This window comes from Plectropomus leopardus, chromosome 17, assembly GCF_026936395.1.
Source record: "Plectropomus leopardus strain MGB_pleo_1.0 chromosome 17, ASM2693639v1, whole genome shotgun sequence".
NCBI lineage: Eukaryota > Metazoa > Chordata > Actinopteri > Perciformes > Serranidae > Plectropomus > Plectropomus leopardus.
The window spans coordinates 9,516,057-9,528,077 of record NC_142192.1 but is presented as its reverse complement, the minus strand read 5'-3'; the positions used below and the strand labels follow the sequence as shown (position 1 = coordinate 9,528,077).

Genomic DNA, 12,021 nt, shown 5'->3' with positions numbered 1-12,021 from the left:
ACCGGTTGTTGTCTACTTTACTCTCTTTGGAACACATCATGTGAAATTACTTTCCTCTGACTCTTATTTCTCCAACAGCTTATCTCATCTCCCCCGTGTCAATGCTCAGATCTGATTGGCTGAGTAGCATCACGTGACATGTTTAATGCAGAAAATTGGTCTGTGAGTTTCCTGGCTCATTGAACCAATGATGCAAAAGCTCCACCGGTTAAAACGGAAACGCCTTATTGAAATTGAATAATTCTCAAAAATTTTGCAGTTACATCCAAATAGGATAGCATCTGAGTCCAGACCTGGGGGATGGTAAGGGATGGAAGGTTAACAACGAGTGCACATTATGGTCATTATACAGCTGAAAGTACAGGGCATCTCTTACACAGACTGAGATATGAAGACTTAAAATCAACGATTATGTTGCATATTTGACAACCAAAGTCGGCAGGCCTGAGAAACAAACCCAAGGACAAAGGAAAGTGAACAAGAGGAGGAGGTGTTTGGATGTGTGTGTGTTTTAATGCGAGTCAGTAAATTCTGATAGGAAGATGTTGATTTGAATAACTGACTCTCTGAGGATCTGACACAAAACTGAAAAAAAGAAGAAAGAGATAGAGGAAAAACTGAAAAAACAGCCTTCACCGAGTGAGTTTATCAGCTTGGCACCTGCTACTGGAACATTCTTGATGAACCAAAGGTTGTCTTCATTAAGCGCATTAATATTCATGACGCATGGTAATTTTGACACAGAAAAGGTCTTGGTAACCTTTTCGCGTGTGAGGAAATTTTTTTACTTCTCAAGGAAATTACAGTCCAGCAATGACTTAATTAATGCTCGCTTTCTTGGCCACGGTTTGAGGGCCTGTCAGTTTGGTGCAGTGCTGGCTGTCAGGCACGCCGAGGGCTCGGGGAGAGAAGGATTGAAGGAGAGGAAGAAGACAGGAGAAAGGAAGAGAGAGGAGAGGAGAAAAGAGAGCAGACAGATGAAGTCAACATGCTCTCGTCTTACCCTCAGAACATGGTAATAGGTTTACCTTTTGCCTTTAGACTTATTTTTTTTCCTCTCTCACACATTTTATTCTGCCCTTTTACCCTTTCCGGCTCTCTGACTTTTTGATTTACGAGAACCAGTAGTTGACCCAAATAGATTAGAAATAATTCATGTGTGTGTTCTATTTGAAACTAAGAATAAACAAATGCAATGTACAGTTCTGTAGCATACATTTTTCTCTAATTTAAACCAAAAGTGCAAGACGCTTGTACCTTTTTGTTGTTATAATTAGAGATGGGATGATATACGATTTTAACGCAGATCGCAATAAAAACACGCATGCTAAGTTGATCATGGTGAACATCCAGTGCCATGCCATTGCTCCAACGGCCTAAAATTCCAAAGTCCCATTAATGCAAAAAATGTCCCAGCAGTGTTTGAGCCACAGATCCCAGGTCTTTTTACCAATACTTCGCAGCATTTTTCAGTGACGTTTGAGCCACTCTACCAGATGTTTTTACTGACCCACCCCTGCCTCTTTGGTGACTCTTGTGCCACCAAGAATGGGTGTGTTTACCAACCCTTCACAGTGTTTTTCACATCATTTGAGCCACAGGCTGATAAACACGAGAGCAGCATCGAGCAGCCGGATGAGAGACAGAGCGATGCGTCGTCATATTTCTAAAGAATTCCATCTAAAGTCTGACTAAAACAAAATCTTCTCTTCTGTAGAAGTCTGAAGAAATCACTTTCCACGCTAAATATTTAACTGTTCAGACACCGTCAGGAAAAACTTGAGTGTTTGTCCTTCCCCTCTGCACCATGCTGTCAGTCTGCTGCAATCTATTGATCACCTGTGTGATCAGCAACGTGTGTTATTTGTTATTATGCCTACTTGTTCTTGTCAGTGGTAGAAAACAGTAAAATGAATCTCTTGGGTTAAGTTACTTAGGTTTGGACAGGAATGTGTGGATCACAAATTTTCCTCTTTCGTATATTGGGGCGGACGTGCCGACCCGAAAATCATGACAGTTGGCAAGTGCTTCTACCTCCTGAGGGGAAAGATTTAATACACTTCGACATCCTATGCAAACCTCGCTAACATTTAGGCCTAGCGGGGGGTCCCGTTGGCCGGGCGCACCGCCAGGACTGTACGATTGAAGGGGAAACGCTGCGTTACATGGCGATAATCGATTATGCAATGCATCTTAGAAACGATTAATTTGAACTCCCTGAGAAATTACATACTGTGTAACCTTTTTAGAAAATACTGATCACAGTTAAGACTTTTGGCTTCTTTATCTATTCTGTTTTCGTTGTCAGCTAAAACATATACAAAAGTTTTAAACCGTCTTTCCAGAGAGTTTGGCATGCTGCTAACCAGAATTAAGATTTCAATATCTCTGTTTTTATTGTTTAATTGAATATCATTATTTTGAATATACCTCAGATTTGTAAAATGTTCTGTTGTTTGGCAAGTGTTGTCATATTCTGACAATAAATAACAGTTTAAACTAAAATTTAGCATATTGCTGCTTTAACCCTCAGGAGCAAAAATCTGCCTTTAACTTAAGAAATAAAGATTTGAACTGTCGATATTAACCAATACGAACATTTTTATTGTTCAACACACACACACACACACACACACACACACACACACACACACACACACACACACACACCACAGACTAGTTTCCAATATAGTGAATCATGGCATGTCCTACTCTCACATTGGGCAGTAAAAAATGTGAACATAAGGTAGCATTTCCTTTATCATGTCCCATAAAAATAGCAATTTGCCCAAGCCCTTGTAGCACAATATGGAAGGCGGTGTGTTTGGATGATAATGTTGAGATGACAGATCGTTCCATACAGGGAGGTTTCTCTGCTGTCTGCCTGCCCCGCGCAATAAATCGCAGAGGAAGACCAAAAGAGAAAGAGAGAGAGGGAAGGAGAGAGGAGTTAAAAATGAAAGAGGAGGAAGAGCGGAATGAGGGACAAGGAGAGAAGATGAGCTGAGGTCAGGGATGTTGTGGAGGGTAAACTGCATATTAAGAAGCACAAATACCTGCATACAAATACATATTTTTCTCATTTGAAGGGGGGACATCTTTAAAAAATGATCAAGATTCTCTGCATTTTTTCTATTATCTGTCTGACTTTTCTTTCTCTGATTAACTAAAAACACACGCTATTTTTTTTTCTTTGCATGTCACAATTGAGCTGTATCTAGTAAACATTTTTGTTATATCCACAGACACGCTGCTACATGTTACAGTTTATCACGTGCATTGTTTGGGTGACATGAATATATTGTCACTCTGAAAGTATTTCACTCATCACTTAATGAATTTATCCATTTCAAACAAATGCCTCGGGCTCCAGAGTGCATTTGTGGATGTGACAGTTTGTTGAATATGTAAATGCTGTTGAGTCAGATCCCGAGACTGATAAAGTAGCTCTGTCGATGCGTGTGTGAGTTATACTTTTTTTTTTTTTGCTCAGGATGTGTGGATGTGTGCGTCTCTTCTGCTGTGCTTTGTTGCTTTGATCACGCTCACTCGGCTCATCGCTCACTGCAAAACCTGCCTCAAGGAGTGTGTGTGTGTGTGTGTGTGTGTGTGTGTGTGTGTAAACAACTGTGTCCTAACTATGTCCCTCCAAAGTTGAGTTTATTGGTGTCAGCGCCACAGACTAAAAGAACATCTCTCTACCGAAGCTGCTGTGGCCTTTACAAATCCACTTCTTCAGTATATAACACAGTGCTCAAATATTTTAAATTCTGCACAGACATGCAGCCTGAACTACTGCCACAAAATATCATCATATCTTGTACCATGACTACAGAGAATGCTTGTTTCTGATTGGCTGGTAGGTGTCCAGTAAAATATCAGGACACCTCAGGCAGTCCAGTCAACAGTTTAACCATTGTTCTAAATCACTGCTAAAGGTATACTATACTGCAGGTAACCATAGCAACAATACTCAATTCTTCAAGCTACAATATTAGATACCTCAACTTATTTTAGGTTAAGGCTGAGCAATATGAAAAGAGAAAAAAAAAACATCTACGTTTTACCATCTAACGTTTTTTTTTGTCAGTTAATATCAACATACAGAATCAAAGAAATTAAATAGATATTTGTGAACTTACCCTTGAAGGAGCTTTATGAGCATTTAAGCTGGGATAGGCAGAAACCTGGAAAACACAAAAATATAAAACAAATAATATTTATAAAAGCCAAATTTGAGAAAATACATTCCTAATGCAGGTGTCCCCTTTCTTTCTCAAGCCCCTCCCATCAGATATGCAGGGACATGTGCACGGGTTCATTTAGAAACCCAGGCGTAGCAGCAGGCTAGTGGCCAGCGCCAAGTACAACCTTTGTAATGGCAAGAACAAGAAGTTTGCTGATCCAGCATTTATTTTTGTGATTTTGTTCATTTTCAGACTCTCTTTTAGTTAGTTATTTAACTAAGTTAGTTAGTTACTTTTAGTCCTTCCTTTTTTTGAGTCGCTTTAAAGTATATGCAGTTGTTGCCAGAACTAAAATATAGCAAGTCTCTCTGCTGAATTCACTGCTGTTAAATCAGACTTTCACTGAAGTGATGTGCACACGCAAGTGCATTTGTAGTACAACAGCCAATAGAAACAACCTCGCACTGAAATTGGCCAAAGATTAAAATCAAGGGCTAGATTTTCTAGAGCCTGAAAACAGAGCCAACAGATGCAGAAGTCTCTTGTTCTCTCAGACCACTTGAATAACAACATGTTCGACTATATTATGACACTTTTGCCCAGTGACACCAAAATAAAACTGCCTACCCCTGCTTTAAATGGATACTTTAGTGCTTACCCTTAAAATCTCCTGATAGTAGATTCAGAACCTGATTGTTTCTGAATTGTGTATTGTGTATTGTTTCTATTTCAGGTGATACACTTCTGTGGTATCTTCTGTCTTTGAAACACACTTTGAGATGACTTAAAAATGGCCTAGCGCACATCAGCCACATTGTGGCCAAAATTAAATTGATTTCTTCCAAAAACATGGAGAGGAGGCAGGAAAAAACTTCACAAGACATGGGCCCAAAATTCGTTTAAGAAAAATTACAAGGAAAAAGGGGTAAAATAAATAATTATTGAAGTTTCTAATTTTCTTATTGAGTAAATATTTCTGTCGCAATCACTGTTTGTATTGTTTCTCTTACCGAGCCCAATACATGTTTTAAATTAAAAATAATGGAAGACATTTACAAACAGACTTCCCTTGTTCCTTTTCTTAACAGGCCATCTAATCTCCACCTCATCCATTATTATCTCATGCCCCATCATGCATTATCAAAACACTGAAAGTAACATTTCTAGCAGACTGTGTTGACGACACTGTTTGCTTTTTAACCAAATGGAGGATCTCTTTTATGAGGCAAATCTTCAGCCTCAGCAGTTCGTTTAAACATGCAACATCAACTGTTACGACATGGCGGCCTACAAACATTTACATTTACTGTTTGTGTAACAGATACAGCACATTAGTTTCGGTGTTACAGGCCCTTGATGACAAATAACACAGAATGACAAGTGCAGTATCTGCCTTTGTGCCTTCCAAATGTGATACTCAACCCCTCATCTGTCCTGCCCAGTGTCTTTCTCCCTCTCCATCTCTCTTTCCCCCCTCTCTCTGCCTTGTATCTGTCTGCCATTAGGCAGATAGTTGCCGGTCTCATCTGTATCATGTCTCCGACCGTCCCCATAGGAGCACCACACAGTTGCTTGCTTAAGGATTCAGGAGCCACAGCCCCGTCCCACTCACCGATCCCATGGATCAAACTGACACTTGGTCAGCATCAGCACATTATGAACTATGGCCACCTGCCACTGCAGACACATTGTTCTCTCTGTAGTAATGTGAAGAATATAGAGGGGACGGGCGAACTCAGCCTGCTGACAGCTTATTCTCTCTCTTATCTCCTCTGTGGTGTGCGTCTGTGAAAGTGGACGGTAGGACCGCATTGAGATGCAAGAGTGTGGATCATCCTGTAGGCATGGGTTGCCTTTCCTGTATCCTGACCTTTACCCAGAATCCAAATGTTTCAACTGGAGGTGAGTTCAGGTTTGCTTGGGGCTGTTTTAACTCTTTGAACTCTGCCTTAGAAATGGTCAGCCAATGCCTCTGTTGGTATTTTTGCTTACTGTGATGTCATTTCTCAGAGTATTTTTAAATACTTCATATCCCTAAAATCTGCACAACCAAAGCTAAAAAGGTTTTGAAAGCCAATAAACCACAACAATTGATAAAAGTAGAGAAATGTTGTCATAAATTTAAGAAATACAAAAATCATCATCATCAATCATCATTTGCAAACATAAACACACTAAACATACTGATCGAAAAGATTTCTAAATGTAGAAGCATAAACTAAAAGTCTCTGAACACTCCATAAGTTATTTCAACTATGCTCATTTTTTATTTTTGAGATATTCTCTTTTTATGAGCAGAGTGCAAAGGTGTTGTGATAGTTTCTTCTTCCCCAGTGCCTACGTTGGTAGATTTTTAAAAAAATTTTTATATCCCTAGAATCTGTATGACCTAAAATCTTAAAGCTTATGTAGGTCAATAAACCATAATTACTGATAAAAGTACTGAAATAAAAAAAATACAACAGACATTTGTATGTGTTTGTCTGCTAATTTGGTGCCACTACGTGTTTTCTTTGGGACAGCTTGCAGGATAACTTAATGATATCTTTGCAGACAAACAAAATTAAAGCGCATAAGACAGAAGTCTTAACTTTCTGCTCCAAAAAAATGAATGAATTTCCTAGCTATTGTACTTTTATTTTAGATCAGTTTTAAACAAGACTGTAAAAACAACAACTCCCCATGGCCGCCAGCTGGAGGTCCAAGGGTTAAACCAAAGCTAAGATGAACCGTTCACATAAGCATAGGTCATCTTTGGGATCAATCACTTGTTTTTTCTTTTTTTTTCCAACATGAATTTTGATGTTACCTCTTAAATTTTGGTATTACTCTGAATGCAAGATAGTTAAATCCACCATTATAATGCAGAAAAACAAACTGATCCAGATTCACACCCAACTAGGACTCCAGTTTGCATCCAGCTGCCCCCAATCATTCAATCAGCCCAACACATAAAGTACAGCACAACTTGAAGTAACAGATTGTAATACTGCTGCACCTTCCAACCCCTGTGAACACAGTTTCTCTGGATTTTCATCATAACGATGCAATCTCCAGTGAAGGAGATTAAAGAAATGACCTCATTTCCAAAGATGAATCGGACCAACACAGATATAATCAATTTCTTTTATTTCCTATCTTTCAAAAAGCGAACGCACAGTCGCTGAGCCAGACAAATGTGTTCCTGCCGCTGCTGAAAATAAAGAGGTTTTTGTGGACTGGACTCGCCACAGCTCCCCTTTAGGATGTCTCACTCCTCCACAGACCCCAGATCCCATTGACACCCTTCATGTATGACCAGGTGGCACCTATCCACTGAATAATGAAACAGGTGATTAAAGTGACTGATGTCCGGCCATCTATTCTCTCAGGTCTCCACTTTAATGCCGCCATTAGGCTCTTGTGTCCAAACTTAGCTCATCAAATGGCCTCATTTATGGTGAACTGGCAGTGTGCAGTATATTGAGCTGAGATTGAGAAGCACTTCACATCATCCACATTTGGATTTACACTCGCACTAATCTGACAGCGACAGTGTCTGACCACAGCATGGACAGACAATGAGGAGAGAAAGGAAAAATTTCTCAATGCACACCTCAGCTAGGGCAATATGGCTTTAAAATAATATTACAATATTTATAGGCTATATCATGAGACACAATATATATATAAATATTTTGAAATCTCCTCTAAACTACTATAAATTACTAAAATACAAAATTATTAAATGAACTAGTTACAAATGAAGTAGCTACTACCATAAAATAGTCACATAAACTACTGTTATAATGAAGTTTAATAAAATACTGTTATTACGTTCAAGAAAGTATAAAGTTAAGTAAACTTCTGTGATGTATAGTGATGTTAAGTAAAGTATTCAAACTTTAAAATTAAATCAAAGCACAAAGTGTTATGAGATGATGTAAATGAAATAAATTATATAGCATAATATGAAACAATAGACTTTTTTTTATTGTCAGACTATATATATATATATATATATATATATATATATATATGTATATATATAGTCAAATTGCACAGCCCTAACTGCAGCTTGTGTATTAACTTTTCTTTGACTGTAAGTGTTCTCTTATCTTAAGTGTTTATTACTAGCATTATTTCTGGATGCAGAATAGTCTGAAAATATATGTGCCTGCCTAACACAAGTCCTCAAAGTTGGTTACTGAACATTTATGAAAAAGAAAATGCTTTGAAGCTCTATTCAGTAAAAATGAGTATTGGGCAAAGGATAATTGTAACACTCTGTGATGTGTTCAATGAAATCTTGTAAAATGAAGTTTTTGGTAAAAAACTTAAATAAATACAGAACCCAACAAAAAACAAAATAAACAACAACAAAAAAACACTGGTATCGGCTATTAGCCAAATTCTTATTTTAAGCATTAGCACTGGTACAGGCCCAGAATTTCACATACCTATTGAGCAATATTGTGCATTTTTTTCAGTATCAGTTACTGACCGTACAATTACCGGGTAAACAATTACAATAACAATTACAAGGTAAAATGCACTTATTAATGGTACCTTCCCATTGTTAACATCATGACTTATTTTTGTGTGGCGGTATATGGCACCAAGGAATTGGCTACGGTATTTCAGACTTCTCTGGCTTCACAGACGCTTGCCTTTCCATTGATTTTGTTTTGACAGCAACAAAAAAAAAAAAAAGGAATATCACCAAACTTTTTTCTCTTTTTTTCTTTTTGGAGATGGAAGGCCAACAACATCTCATGTGGTCTCCAGATCGGTGGCACCACTCTCTGCCACACAGTGACATTACTGTCACCTAGCATGTCAGTGCTGTCTATCAAATGTGGTGCCTAAGTGGAGGGGGGACTCAAACGTGTCACTAACGGTCGGGCATTACAGACAGCTAAATGTGCTAATGGCCCAGCTAATGCAGCGGTATTCACCGGTGGGCTGACCACACATGCACACAGTACGCATGCATAAAGTGATTCCTCCATTCACTCCCCACTCATTCTGTCATTCAGTTGCAGCTGAGGTACAAGGATATTCACTCAGACATTAGCACAAGAAATGGGAGAAGAGTTAAAGACACTCACACAGGGCATCACACGTTCCATCAGTCAGGCAGACAAATATGCACTTAGACAAAAAACAGGTGAGCGAGACTACCCTTTTTGTCTAAAAGTTATTCAGTTTTCATCTTGTTTTTCTCCCGAAATTCAAAAAGGGCCACACAATACTTCATAGCAGAGCTGAAACATTGAGGCTGCATTCACACTGCAAGCCTTAGTGCTCTGTTCAGAGTTAATGCTCAAATTCAATGTTTTTGTTTGGTTCTTCACATATTTTTTAAAAAATATGACCAACACCAGATTCCAGCGTGAAGTGATCAGTCTGAATTGACCTGCATTCCCAAAAAGAATAACAAAGGCATCATACACAGCAAGCTGTCATATGGAAGTAACACGAAGGCCACTGAGGTAAAACTACATTTTCAATTATGGCATTTTGTGGGGCAACATCTGTTGCTTCTGTACAGGGGTCTGTCTGAATGCAAAGTCAAAAAATTAAGGATGTCAAGAGTTACTTTTAACGCCATCTGTCAGCGCAGTGAGTACCATTAGTACAGAACTGTGACAAATGTCAATCTAAAGCATAGTGGCTCAAAGTGCAGCACGCAGGCCAAAGGTGGCCCCTGAATGTGACATGAAATGCATGCTTCTATTTTAAATTTCCATTTCAATACTTTCACTTTTAATAACTAACATTTAATACACTACTTGGCTGCTGTGAAACAAGCGCCTGCCAGGTTAGAAATACCATCTTGTAGAAAGCTACTGGTGGCTTGGACCTTGAAATTACACTTTTTCATCAGTGGTTTAATGTAGGAATGAGTTGTGCCTTTTTCTTTAATGGCCTCAATCATATTGTGGCTTCTTAAATTGACATTAAGTATCAAAAACTCCAAGAATCCCAACCTAGAGTGAAATACAAGTTGCATCAATTTTGATCTGACTGATTCGCATTGCAAAAGTGTAACCTGTATTTGATTCCATGTTATTTGTGTTGTTCACACAGATCTGAGTCACATATAAGCAGGAAAAAAAAAATCTGATTTAGGCCACTTTTGCCCGCACGATGAACATACATGTAGTCCATTAATTGATTAGTCCATTGGCAGTGAAAGTAGAATGCGAAACATTCCTTTATTCCAGCTCCCACACTGTTAGTACTTGCTACCTTTCTCCATTTGCATTTAATAGTCAAATGAATATATTTTGGTTTGTATTTCTGGTCAGACACAACAAGCAACATACAGACAACACCTTGGGCTGTGGGAGCTCTGCAATGGGCATTTTTCACTATATTCTCACAACTAAACTAATCTATTCATCGGATTAATAATTGACAAATTAATTGATAATGAAAATAATCATTAGTTGCAGCTCTACTTCAGGTTACTTTAGAAATACATTAAGATTTAAACGTGACAAAATTGATATAAGAGCAATGGTACAGTTTGACTCTTTTCTCTCACTCCCTATACTGAGTTGCCGTGCAACTTAAAAGAAGGACTAGATCATTATATCAGTATTTTCTTTGTCACATTTTGCCATGTGTTTTTCACAGAACCTTTGCTATAACTGATAGATTTACCTGTACATAAATGTCTGTGCACTACCAATAAAGTCAACATTCATAACTGGCATGCCATCAGGGTAAAAATGCCTCACATGACTTACAGTTAAAACCTGTCTCACTGTAACAGTCACCTCACACTGTTGCTGCTCTAAATACGGATTGTTGTCGGTCAGCTTGCCTGGTTAAGTGAAGATGAAGAGAACCTCCCTGCTAGGTCCTGAAGATCAAGACTTGACATCAGTGTATTTGTAACAAGATTCTACCTACGGCATCTCTCTGTGGGACACTGTACACTCTTGTGGAAAGACAGTAACACTGATGCAAGGCTTTGAAAGCAGCAATTAGCACTCCTGGTGGTCCGCACTGTTGTGTTTTTTTTTCCCTCTCCTTTTACCTTCCCCATTCTCTTCTTTAACTTCCCCCTGGGAATAGCTGTTAAGGGATACAATTAATTTTTTGACACAAAAATGAAAGTGTTAATTCACCTGTGATAATTAGAGCTATTCTTACCGCATGTTGATGAATGTAAAAATTCAGTGTTTATTTATTAATTAATTTCCACCCTGCCGTCAGAATGAGAGCTCTCATAATTGTGTGTTCTCGACTTAAGAAGGAAGTCTCAAAGGAAATAGATTATAGACCTGCCCAGCAGTAATGAAACATTGTCAGAAAATGTTCAGAAAAGTTACAGCATCTCCACTTTGATGTTTCCTTTTTTAACACGTCTGAAGACTGTTTGATGGTAAGGCTCGTATTGAAGTACCATGGATTTTTGATTTCTGTAGAGCACCCTGACGAGGTGTGACTATAAGAGCCTTTACATCTGAGGTTTTCTTATTGAAAACATAATACAAGGTCAATGTATAACATTACCATATTTGGAAAAAGTTATCCCAAAATTGCACTCTGAGCAGCATGACACTATGACTGCGAACAAGTATTTATTATGTGACACAGAATGAAAACATTAAAGAAAGAAAGGTTCATCCTTAGATTTATAAAACAACAATAAAGCCATGTCAATAAACAATTCAAATTCCAAAGGTATTCAATTTACTATCGCGAGGACTGAGAAATTCAGCAAAATTCATGTTAAGAGGCTTGAACCATAGAAGTTTTGACATACTTTTCTTGAAGATTACTTAAATTTCGAAGTTCATTATAAACTGTATTTGTCTAATCCATGAATCAACTGTTT

The 12,021-nt window shown here is 38.2% G+C and overlaps 1 protein-coding gene across 3 annotated transcripts in view; it reads right to left on the bottom strand.

Annotated features, from left to right (window-relative positions):
- tshz1 (teashirt zinc finger homeobox 1) overlaps nucleotides 1–12,021 on the bottom strand; it is a 200,879-nt gene that overhangs the window by 67,641 nt on the left and 121,217 nt on the right. For all 3 annotated transcript variants that reach the window (XM_088090477.1, XM_088090476.1, XM_088090478.1), the window contains one exon: nucleotides 4,143–4,187. The gene's annotated coding sequence lies outside the window, so the exon portion shown is untranslated. The remainder of the gene's footprint in view (nucleotides 1–4,142; nucleotides 4,188–12,021) is intronic.